We start from the raw sequence: 12,282 nt of genomic DNA on the forward strand, positions 1-12,282 counted from the left end.
TAAACAGGTCCAGTTGCAATACTTTCTCTAAAGATTAGCAATCCTCAAAAAATGTTTAATAGGGGGGAAAAAAACCATTCCCAGAGGTTTTTTGTTGGATTTTTTTTTTTTGAAAACTTTCTGGCACACTCAGCTGTTCCAAAATGGGTTTACTTTGAAAAGCCAGAATTTCAAACAATTTTGCTATAGATAATTTGATTGAAACTACAGGGATTTGTGTGGTTTTTTTCTTATTCTGTTCATTATGGTTTTTTTTTTTAGAGCTTCCATAGAAAGTAGCAGACTGGCTTAGATCTAAGGTCTGTCTAGCCCAGTTACCTGTCCCTGACAATTACCAGTGCTAGACGCTGCTGGGGAAGGTACACGAGGACCCACATGAGGCCCGTGTGGGCTAACCTGCCCTCCAGCCTCTGCCACAAAAATCTCGACCTTATAGAGAGGCTGAAGCCAAAGGTTTTTTCTCCTTTAAAAAAAAAGATGATTGTTAAGGCAGCAGGTTGGTCACCCTGCAGGAAAAGTCTCTGATGCCATGATTTCTGGGCGTGTCTGTGCCTTCTCTGTTTATCTGGGACTTCCTGCAGGAAGGTTTTAGATGGGTCACCAGCCCGGTATGCCAGGGAGGGATTGGAAAGCAAGTCGATCCCACAGTGATGACTCCTGGGCTGTGTCTAGACTGGCAAGTTTTTCTGCTTTTGCGGAAAAACTTCCCAGCTGTCTACACTGGCCGCTTGAATTTCCACAAAAGCACTGACTTCCTACTGTCTGAAATCAGTGCTTCTTGCGGAAATACGATGCTGCTCCTGTTCGGGCAAAAGTCCTTTTGCGCAAAAGGGCCAGTGGAGACAGCTCAGATTTGTTTTGCGCAAAAAAGCCCCGATCGCGAGAATGGCGATCGGGGCTTTTTTGGGCAAAAGCGCGTCTAGATCGGCACAGACGCTTTTCCACAAAAAGTGCTTTTGCAGAAAAGCATCCGTGCCAATCTAGACGCTCTTTTCCGCAAATGCTTTTAACGGAAAACTTTTCCGTTAAAAGCATTTGCGGAAAATCATGCCAGTCTAGACGTAGCCCTGTATCCTCCAGCATGGGTCCGACTCACTGCTCTGAGTGTTGTGGTGTGGTGTGGTGCATGCGGTTGTAGCATCGCTCACTTGAATAGGACAGTCTCCTGCCTTCCCCTCCTCTTCAGCCTGATCCTTTCCCCATGTCTGGGATAAGTGAAGGCCCCCCCCCCCAAACCTCACCCTTTTTCTTCAGCCAGGGTGAATGGCCAGACGGTATGATCAGAAATCACCAAACTCCTATTCAGTTTACCCTGATGGAGCCGTGACTCTCTTGATTTAAACAACGCTGTGCCAGAGCTCCAGCCCTCCTCATTAGCACAGCGTAGTGGCACGCTGAAGGCATGTTCCCGCTTCCTGGAGGGTGAGTGAGGCCTGGTGACTTTCTTTCTCTAATTCAGCAACAGGAAAATGGGCCGGAGTCTAGTTTTGGGCCGGCTGGTCATTCAACTGTCTAAAGGGGTTAAGGGAGAGGAATGGCAATTCCAGCATCTCCCCTCCTCCATCTCTCACCTCCCTGTTCTTCAGGAACATCAGTGAATGGCCATCTAGATAACCCTTCTGCCTGGTATTTTCCAAGGGGCTTAGGTGCCCAAATCGCTTTTGAAGTTCCATGTGCTCTGAGTTCCCGTTCTCCGCTGCGGGGCTGAACTGGGCAGAGGCTGCACTCGGTGGTGAATGTTTCCCTCAGGGAATCTCCCTTCTCTCCCTGTGTAGTTAAGACCTAGATGCTGTCTCTCCCCTTGATTCGTAGCTTGCTCTGTGTCGCACCCCAGGGATGGGTTTCCATAGGGTTGCTTGAGGCGTGACCTAGCAGGAGGATGGGAAGCTGCCTCGGGCTCCCAGGAGCCGGCGTCCCAGCCTTTGGGGGAACAGCGATGGGAAAAGACGGTCAGCAACTGGGATTTTTGTTTAGTGGAGGGGTGGAAGTTGGGGGGTGACATGAGATCAACCTCCCTCCCCTCCAATTCATTGTCTTAGGTCTGTCTGGAATTGACAGTGCGTGTCTAGCCCCTGTTCTGGTGCATTGGCGACGGGTGCATGTCTGCAGCTGGGGGAAGAGGGGTTGTTTTCATCCCCTGCCACGGCCTTCCTGGCCTTTCAGTTAATCACATAGGGCCAGACTCAGCCTTAGCAAGGAGGTTACAAAATGTAACTGATGCCTACGCGTCCTTCCACCTCTGCACTGGTTCCATGGACTTGGGGTCTAGGTGAAGCCCATTTACTCCCTCCATGGGGCAGGTAGCACAGCTTCTGCTACAGGCTCCCGCTGGCCAAAGCAACCCAGCCAAGCTGGGGGTGGGAGGGAAGATGTTAGCTCTGCCGGTAGCTTACATGAGCAGTGTATTGCCCCTAGGAACAAGGAGCAATCAGGGAGGAATTGACCCTGGAGGGTGTTTGAGCCATTCTGTGCTCAGGGCTGGGCCTGCCACCACAATTTCTGCTCCCATTAAAATCGGATCCCTTCTTATAACAGAGCAAACAACATTGATCCATCATATTTTGCTTCCTTGCCCCCCCACTAGCTTCCAGATGGGGAGCCAGGTAACGAGCCGCCGGTCCCCGAGCAGAGGACTTGGTTTCACATTCAGACGCCTAGACCCGCACGCTCCCAAAGAGAAACAAAAAGCCAATGAAGTCACTTTACTTCTGGTGTTACAGTCCGAGAAGTCACATCTGGTACCACAACCGACACACACGCACGTCGTATAGAGAACACAGATAGACAGCCGCCGGGTCGAGGGATACAGGTTTCATTCCGAGTGAGAGAAGATTCCCTTGCCCTAACTCGGCAGAGAGGCTAACGCCGTTATTCCGCGGCTCATGTGTCAATGCGTCTGTGTAACTGGCACATAAAGGAGAGGATGCTGCATCCAATGTTCTATTTTTTTTCTCCCCCGTGTGTAGAATAAATTTTGTTATGTGCACCAAGGCATGTGTGGAGGTGCACCACCAATAGAAGCACAGGCTGCGGGTGCTCCGCTCATCAGCGGGCCGGCATTAGACTCTCTCCTGGGTAGCTACTCAAGCGCTCCGCTGACAGGGAACACTGGCTCCATCCCTTACTGCGTGAGCATGTCTTACTCCTCTGTGTAGTGCAGCTGAAATTTGGTGGGCCTGCTCCGCCCAGCAGGGGTAACAGGGCTGGGTCCCGAGGCAACCCAGATCAATTGGGACCATACACAAGGAGGGCCTGACAGTCGCACACAAACACTGCACATGAACTTGTACACTCGGAACAACAGCAAAATAGCGGGGTACAAAACTCCCATGTGTCTCGCTACAATAATAATACTAAAATGTGTTGCTATGTACTGTATATACACCCCTTCTCTCCTCTCCAACCAGCCCCACAGCAGGGATAGGGCGGAACCGCTGCCGCAGTCAGAGCGTTTCTCCTTTGGAAGGAGGGGCGTATGTCCTCACGCCAATGTAAACCCACCCGGATCTCCCTAACACTGGAGTGAATGGGCTGTCAATGGGAATTGAATCAAATAACCATAGGGATGAAGCAAGCGGAGTGGTCGCTGTCTTCAGATGCCTTTGAGGAGAAAATGACCGCTCGCGTTAAAATAATAGTGTAGAAGCAGTGGATTTAGAGCCCTAATTCTCCTGGATCTCCTGTACAAGCTTGGCTCCGGCCCTTAACGTGGTGCCAAACAGGTGTGACTGCTCTGACTTCCTAGTTACTCCTTATCTACACTGGATTAAAGAGAGGAGAGCCAAGCCCTTCAATTGATGAAGGGACTTTACTCTTTGCCCATGTCTATATAAGGAAACGATTTCAAAATGACTACATTCATCTTAACTCCCGATTTAGCAAATTCAAAATACAGATAGTCCCCGACTTACAAAGGAGTTACGGACCAAACACTTGGTTGTAACTCGATCTGCTCGTAAGTCGGACTCCATTCATTTAAATGTGACCGCGCTGTTCGTAAGCGTGGATTGCGCGTTCGTAACTCGGGGCCCGGCTGTAGCTTGTTCTCACTACGGCCTTGCAAGGAGTCTGAGGCAGGCTCCGTTAATGTGGATACACTGCCTCGGACTCAGAGCCCGGGGAGTAATGCGTGCGCATGACTCTGGGGCGTCGTTGTTTTGAAATAGCGGCACCGGAGCGTCCGCACGACCGCTCTTTCGAAATCGCGGTCTCGGAATGAACGTTACTCCTGATGAAAAGCAGGAGTTCAGATTTGGAATTAAGCGGCCCGTTACTTCGAAATAACAGGCGTGGTCGTGTGGACACGTCGCTTACAAATTCGACGTAAGGAGGGTTTCGTTTGAAATAAAGCCCGAGTGTAAACCAGGGTTTTGAGAGTGACTCAGGTTACGATTCAGTGGGGGAGAGAAGTCACAGAAGGGCTCCGATAGAACGTGCATCAGTGCATGCGGCGGCTGGCCCAAAGCACGTACATGGACTTCTTGGACTAATATACCCCGGAGAATGCACACCTGCAATGGGCCCTGATTTCTCAATGCCGCTGTAGTCCCTGGGAAGCAGAGGTTGAGCTGAATTCTCCCTGATGCCAAAGCTCCTAGGTCACTGCATTGCTTTGCTACTGCCTGCAGGGACGCTTTCTGCAATGAGCCACGTGAAACATTTCTCTCTACCGCTCTCCAGGGGAAATTGTGGAGCGGGAGGTAGCTCAGGTATCACTTCTTATAGGAGCCATTCTGTTTCCCAACTGTTCACCTGTGTGACGCTACTGGAGTCGAGCTGATGGCCAAAGGGCTGTATGTGTGAACAAGGGCGTAGCACCACCTCCTCGTGCAGAGAGCAAGGGAGCAAGAACTGGGAGAGGCAGAGGGGAATGCGGGGTGTCACACCTCACGTTCGCTACCCGAGGACTGGCCTGGATCTCCGGCTGGGAGTTCAGCTGCTTCCGTTTCCATGTGTTACCAGCTGGGTATAAAAGGGATTGCTTTGAGACAGAGGCCTTGCTGCCTGGGGCTGCATGCACACATAAAAATGGATCAACTGGGAAAACCATGAGGATGATCATTCAGATGAAGCCGAGCCCGGCTATGCTGGGAGACATGCATAGGCAACTAGCATTAGCTGCCGCAACCATGCAACTCTTGTTGCTGCACAGGCAAACTGTGGTAGAGAACAAATCTACAATGAAGGGACAGGGGATTTGTTCCCTACAACAGGGCAGAGGAGAGGACGCTGACCCAGCAAGGTCATGCCATTTCCTGGTATTGGAAATTGGTCTCTTCCGGTTTGCACCCCTAGGGCCCAGGCTCTAGGAAAATCTGCCAGGAAAGGAAGTGTCCAGGCAACAGAGCCGCGTGGAGCCACGGCAGAGCATCCGCAGACTCAGAGACGGCAGAGCCAGCCTGCCGAACGCTGGGGGAGAGGGAGCGGCAGAGGCGGTGCCCAAGCGACTCCACTCGGCCAAGGAGTGGTGTAGGTGGGACTCCATGGGGTCATCTTCGACCAGGAGGGTGGCCGTGTGAGTCTGAATCTGAAAGAACCATGAGAAGCCCTGTGGCATCTTATAGACTAACAGAGTTATTGGAGCATGAGCTTTCGTGGGCAAAGACCCACTTTGTCAGATGCATGCATGTCTGACGAAGTGGGTCTTTGCCCACGAAAGCTCATGCTCCAATAACTCTGTTAGTCTATAAGGTGCCACAGGACTTCTCGTTCGACCAGGGGAAACGCTCCAAATGTGGGGCCCGGATAAAGCGGAGTGCTTTGGGATCCCCCAGGGTCCCACCCAGACAGGCCCATGGCCACACAAGTCAGCTTTAAGGCTAGCTTTGAATTCAGGGCTTATACCACACAGGGGAGCAAGTTCTGGGCCTGGCAGGTCCCCCCGACAGTGGAAGGGGACTCAGAAAAAACAGAGCAAAGAGGTGGAGTGTGGAGAAGCAGGGTAAGACCTCAGGAAGGTGACCGTGAGCTGGCCAAAAGACCCCCCTCCAGGCCCCTGCCTGCATTATTAGTGCCTGCCTGGCTGGCCCCACCGGAGCCCACGTGCAGTTTCTCTTTCGCTCACCTATGCCAGGTGCCAAATACCCTCCACTACCAATGAGCAGCACTCAGCTCCTTGCAGGGCCCCGCTCCCAATGAGCGCCCAGCACATCAATTCTAGAACCTGCATAGGTGCCTGTCCCTCGTCCTCCGCGAACCGAAAACACGGCGCCTCTCGTTACACGCTCGCCCACGACCATCCTCACCCCTTAACTACAATATTGTCAACCCGCTGGGTGCTTCAGGGACCTTTCCTATCGTGTCACCTGCCCCCCCCCTCCCGCCTTGATTTCCTCCATCTGAAACCCAGGATTCCTAGGCGTTACCTCCCCAGCATGGGAGAGCCTGGTTCATGTTCAGCCAGTGCATTGGATCAAGCAAAGGATGCATGGCTTTGCTCTGCGCTGTGCGCGTGGCTGTACAGCCCCCACCGTGCACCTACAAGGGTTAAGCACAAAACAGAATTTCCTGGCCGTCTGTCCCCGCCCCATCATGCTCCTGCAGGGAGCAGGGCCCCCAGCGAGGACGGGGAGAGGAGAACGGTGATGTCCCCATTGGGCAGGACTGGTCTCGGCCGTCCCCGACGCTCTAAAACGTTTGAAGTGATGGCCACCGCATCGCCATGGAGACGGGCATCCATGCTTTCGCTCACGCCACGCGCCCGCTCCGAGAGGGATGCTGAAGGCAGAGAGGAGTCGCGAATGTAGCTCAGGGGCCCGATCCTGCCAGGAGCGGAGCGCGCCTGACGCCCGTGGAGGCCAACGGACCCGAGCCTGGCAGAGGCTCAGAGGGGCAAGCCTGACAAGAATGGCCAGGAGTTTCTGTGGTTTTGGCTCCTGGGGAGAGGGACGGGGAGAGGGTCTCTCTGAGCGGCTGTGAATTCGTTCTGCGAAGACCCCCCCACCTGTGGGGGGGCCCTTCTGGCTTGGAATCGCTGACTTTGCTAATCCCAGGGCAAAGGGAGAGAATCTCTCTCTGATATCGATTCATTAAGAGCACTGGGGGCCCTGAGCGCGCCGGGTGCTGTACATCCACATGAGGCACGGAGCCCTTCATCCTTCTGGCCTGTACCGGCTGACAGTGTTCTGCATTTCCCTCGCGCCTTCCAGCTGCGCCTCTTCCCGTGCTGTGCAAAGCTGGCATCTAGGGGTTAGGCACGTCCCCGTTTCAGACTCGGTGTCACACGGCAAATTGGTGGGGGAAATGAACCTACCACCCAGATGTGCCAGCTCCTGCTCTGACCACTAGGCTGCACGGCCACCATTGGGTTTTAATGCGGGTGGGAGGCGCAGGGCTGGAGAGCTGCGGCGCCCTCGCTGCCTGCTCACAAGAGGTACGTGACAGACGGCAGAGCAAGCCTCCCGTGAACGTCTCTGTCCTCGCACAGCCGGTCTCCACCGTGCCCGAAGCATTGGCAAATCCATTGGCGGGATTCAGACCGTGGTAGGAGACACAGATCGGAACAGCCACGCCGATCAGCCAACGGCCCGGCTAGCCCAGCATCCTGGCTTCACACAACGGCCAGGGCCTGATGCTTCAGAGGCAATGAACAGAACAGGGAAATTAACAGCTCACCATCCTGCTGTTTGACAGATTCGGGGACCCCGGGGCATGGGGCTGCATCCCTGACCATCTGGGCTAATAGCCATTGGTGGAGCTAGCCGCCGCGTGCCTTCTCCCTGCAACGAGGCTGAACAGAGATGGACTCACTGGCCGCCAGTCCAGAGTTGCTACTTGTGCAGAGACTGAGCGAGAAGCAGCTGCCTGCCTTGCCAGTCTCGGCTGCTTTCCTGGGCTTGCCCCCTCTCCCTCTGCTTGTTGGAGATTCAGAGGATAATTGTCTCTAGTGCGCTCCATTGCCCTGCCCTGAAATTTATTCCAAAGTTGTCTGGTTATTGCCAGAACAGCCGAAGACGGCCACCTGGGGGATTCTGGCAAGATTTTCCCCCACTTCCTTCCAGTTTTGCTGATAGCTTCCCGCCCCCCAATCCGTTGGTGGCATGATCTGATGAGAGGAAGCAGGGTTTGTGGCTAACAAAAAGGCTGGGAGTGCCTACTCCTGGGTTCTCTTTCTGGTCCGAGGACAGTCTCGCTGTGCGCTTTGAGCAAGTCGCTGTCGCTCTGTCCTGGTCTGGAACATGGGGGGAGGGCGGTAAGTCTCTTCGTTCGCCGGTGGGTCGCAGGGATCAATGAATTCCTGAGGGTTTAAGAGGAGGTGCTGGAGACCTGCAAAGCAGCCCTACTTGATGAGTTCGGTTCCTTCAACCACGGCTAGGCGGCCACGCTGATGTTCAGTGGCTGGTCGGGACAGACACACCAGCCGCGCGACAACAACAGAGGGTTCCGACATCTCAGGACCGACTTCTTCTGGGCTATTTGTCCATGTCCTCAACCCTCTCTGCAGCCTGGCACACCAGCTACGCCGAGAGCGTGTGCAGGTCCGGACCAGCGTGGCCGGCCTAGCCCTCCGGAGCAGCAGTGGTCCAATGACAAACCAGCATGCACAGCCACCTACAACGAAACTGGCACTCGCCACGATCCCACGCGTGCCGTTCAGCGCCTCTGCGCAGCAGCCCTACAGTAAACAAAGCAACACACGCAGCCCAGCACTCAAACAACCCTGCAAGCAACAAAGCATCTGTAAGCCCATGGAGTGCAGGGCCAGGCCCATGCAGGACAGAAGGAAACCCATGCCTGATGCCCCAGAGGGAGTGAACAGAATAGGGAATCCTCACGTGAGCTCTCCCGTCACCCATTTCCAGACACACAGAGGCTAGGGATTTAGGCTAATACCTGGCTAATAGCCACGGATGGACCTAACCTCCATGAATGTATCTAGCTCTTTTCTTAGCCAAGCTTTAGTGGTTCTCTCTCTCTGCTTCCCAATATCCTTGAGATCTATTGGGCTCTGCTACAGCAGCCCCAGCTAGGACCAAGAGGCGTTTTAATTAACTTCGTGAATGAGCCGAAGGGGAAGTCTGCAGTGTGGAAAAAACGCCTCCTCCCGCTCCCCTTTCACATCACCGCAAGCCCTCCCCAATCAACACGCCTGCTGTGACGTTCACCGAGGCAGGCGCCTTGGCATGGCGAGGGGCACGCGAGGCTTTTCCCAATGCGCCATGTAGGCAGGACATGGTCCCTTGCAAATCCGGCACGTGACGGGCATGGCTGAACGGCGGAATCTTTTTGGCCGAAGAATCGGAAGGAGAACGGTTCTCTCCTCAGGCAGGGAACGTTCCTGTGCGAGTTCGGGGCTTAGCCCGCTGAGTGCTGCCGCAGTCCATCTCAATCCGGACCTGCGGCAGTCCTCGGGCCCACCCGGGGACGCAGCCCGGAGCAGGCTGTAGGATCTGCAGGAAGAGGAACCGCTCCAGTTACGAGCTGAGCCCAGTGCATGGGAGGAGAGGGAGCGGCAGAGGCAGTGCATGGGACTCCTCAGTTCTTCCAGAGAGGGTTAATTCCTGATGGCACCCCCGCTTACTCCAGGGAAAATCCTGCCTGTGGAACATGGGCAGACGGCTCAGCTGCTGACTGGGGTGATGGAGGAGGATGCATGGAAGCCGCATCCCACCAGCCCATCCTCACACCCCTCCCCGCAGGAGGCCCGTGGCTCCCTGCTTCGGGTGGGGCCTCTGGGCATTGGTGTTTGTTGGGCATGTGCCTGCAAACCCCTGTCCCTGAGCAAAGCCTCTTGGACACAGGACCCAGACAGTTCCCATCAGCTTCCTTTGCCCCCCTCACCTTGCAGCTGCCCGCGATGCTCCCCCTTAACTCCCACAGTGGGAGGTTTTGCTGGATCCCTCCCTGCACCCAAGTGGAGGCTCCGAGTTCCCCAAGGCTGACGATTCTCAGCCCTGGGGCCGCAGGAGGTCCTTCTGCTCTCCCATCCTAGGAATTTGGGCTAAGTCCCAGTCCTGGATCAGGCCCAAGCCATTTCATGGACTATTTCTCTTGCCTCAAGTGTGGCTGGGGAACCAGCGGAGCTTCATTAACCCTCATTATGGCCCAGCATTTTAATAAGTGGGACTTGAGTCCTGGGGTCCGGCTGACTTTCTGCACTTAATGATTCCAGCTGCAGCTGGGGGAGAGAGGGGGTCAGCCCTTTGAAAGCCAGGAGCAAAGTGGGGAGCGAAGCACCCCAAATCAGAGGCCTCTTTTGGCAAAAGTTGGCCTTAACTGAGCCGTGGTTCTTGGGAGCAGAGGCTGAGCCCCACGATGTGCATAGTATTAAGTAGCCAAGCAATTCATTTTCCAAAGGGTTTTGCTCTTCAACACACATCACAGCCAGCCACCTCTTTCCTTCTTCTTCCCCGGGTCCACTCCAGCAAAACTGCATTTGTTCATTTGCGATTTAAAACCAAACTGGGGCCTCCTATTCGTGTAAAACCAAGAGTCTTGTTTGGATTGGTCTAAGTCGGCCGGCAGCGGGTGGAAACTAAATTGCCATTAAGTCCCGTTTACACTGACAGAAGCGAGGTCCCGTCATTTCCGCTGGTTTAAAACTCTAAGGCTACGTCTACACTAGCGGGTTCTTGTGCAGGAACTCTTGCACAAGCAAACGTCCACACTGCCATGTGCGAGCTGTGCTTTTGCACAACAGCATCCATGGCAGTGTGGATGCTCTCTTGCGCAAGAAAGCTCTGATGGCCATTTTAGCCATAGGGATTTCTTGCACAAGAAACCCCGGCTGAACGTCCACACTGCCCTCTTGCACAAGAGCTCCTGCACAAGAGGGCTTATACCTGTTAAAAAAGAGCGTAGCTCTTGCGCAAGAAGCCCTCTCTTACCACGCCGTACTGTAAATTTCCTTGCGCAAGAGCGGGCGGGCCGTGTGGACGCTCTGCGAATTCTTGCGCAAGGACTGCCATACTTGCGCAGGAAGCCGCGAGCGTGGACATAGCCTAAGAGGTGCCATTTCTGCAGGCAGACAGGATACATGACGCCGTCCTACCCAACGTGCTAGCAGGCTCTGGGATAAAGCTGCGCTCGCTACAGGTTTCTGCGGAAGTCCTGCAAACGGCTCAGTAGAGAGTGGCTGAAACAGACCTCTGTCTCCTTGCCATACAAATTACTCCTCTGCCCCCCACAAGGTATTCAGCACCTCAAACCCAGCTGTAATACTAACCCCTCACCTAACAAAGGGCTCCCGGCTGCGTCACACCTGGCAATCATGACTTAATATTTCATTTTAATGTGACACGTTCCTCTTGGTTTAAATCCCCCGAGCATCAATAGTATGTTTTATTTGTTGTCACAAAGCCTTGGTCAATATTTACTTCCTTATAAAAATGGAATATAATGGCATAACTTGCAGACAGCCCAGAGATAATGGCCCGCAGCGAGATTAAGGGCTACAGGGCTGAAACTCCTTGGTCTCTCTCCTGTGTTTGAAAAGACAGGGTGGCGGGGAGGTGGGAAGAGGAGGGAAATTGCTTACGTGTGAGAGCTGAGACGTACCCTCGATTAACACCCCCACAAAGGCAATGGGGTTGCATTTCAGTACCTGAGGGCAGAATTTCTGCCCTTGAACAGGCATTGTATACAGGAAAACTCCTCAGAGAAGAACATATCAAGAGTCTGGTTCAACACAAATGAAGGCACATTCGTTTGATGGCAGCCGACCGTGTGAAACTCTGCTTTGCACCAGCAGAATGCTAGCCTGCTTCAAACCCAGGTTCTCCCTGGCCACGCACCATGGGTAGCGATGAACGCTGGGGTGAATGATTACTGTGCCATCTACGCAGCTCTGTCCACCCTGTTGCGCTTGGTTTGCATTGCTGTCAATGACCGTGACCAGGCTCTGTGCAAAGGGGAGTCGAGCCAAGTTCGACAGGGAATGTGGATGCTAGCCCGGAGTTCCACACGTGGGTTTGGGAGGTGTGGTGTAGGTGGCCAATGCCAGGTGCCCCAGAGGGAGGGAACAGAACAGGTAATCCTCATGTGATCCCTCTCCTGTCACCCATTTCCAGACAAACAGAGGCTAGGGACACCATTCCTACCCATCCTGGCTAATAGCCACTGATGGACCTAACTCCCATGAATCTATCTAGCTCTTTTTTGAACTCTGTTAAAGTCCTAGCCTTCACCACATCCTCTGGCGAGGAGTTCCACAGGTTGACCGTGTGCTGAATGAAAGAAAAACTTCCTTTGCTTTGTTTTAAACCTGCTGCCTATTCAATTCATTTGGTGACCCCTCGTACTTATATTGTGGGAATAATATAATAACTTTTCGTTATTCACTTT

The sequence above is a fragment of the Pelodiscus sinensis genome, chromosome 20, assembly GCF_052426305.1.
Source record: "Pelodiscus sinensis isolate ZL-2025 chromosome 20, ASM5242630v1, whole genome shotgun sequence".
Lineage (NCBI taxonomy): Eukaryota > Metazoa > Chordata > Testudines > Trionychidae > Pelodiscus > Pelodiscus sinensis.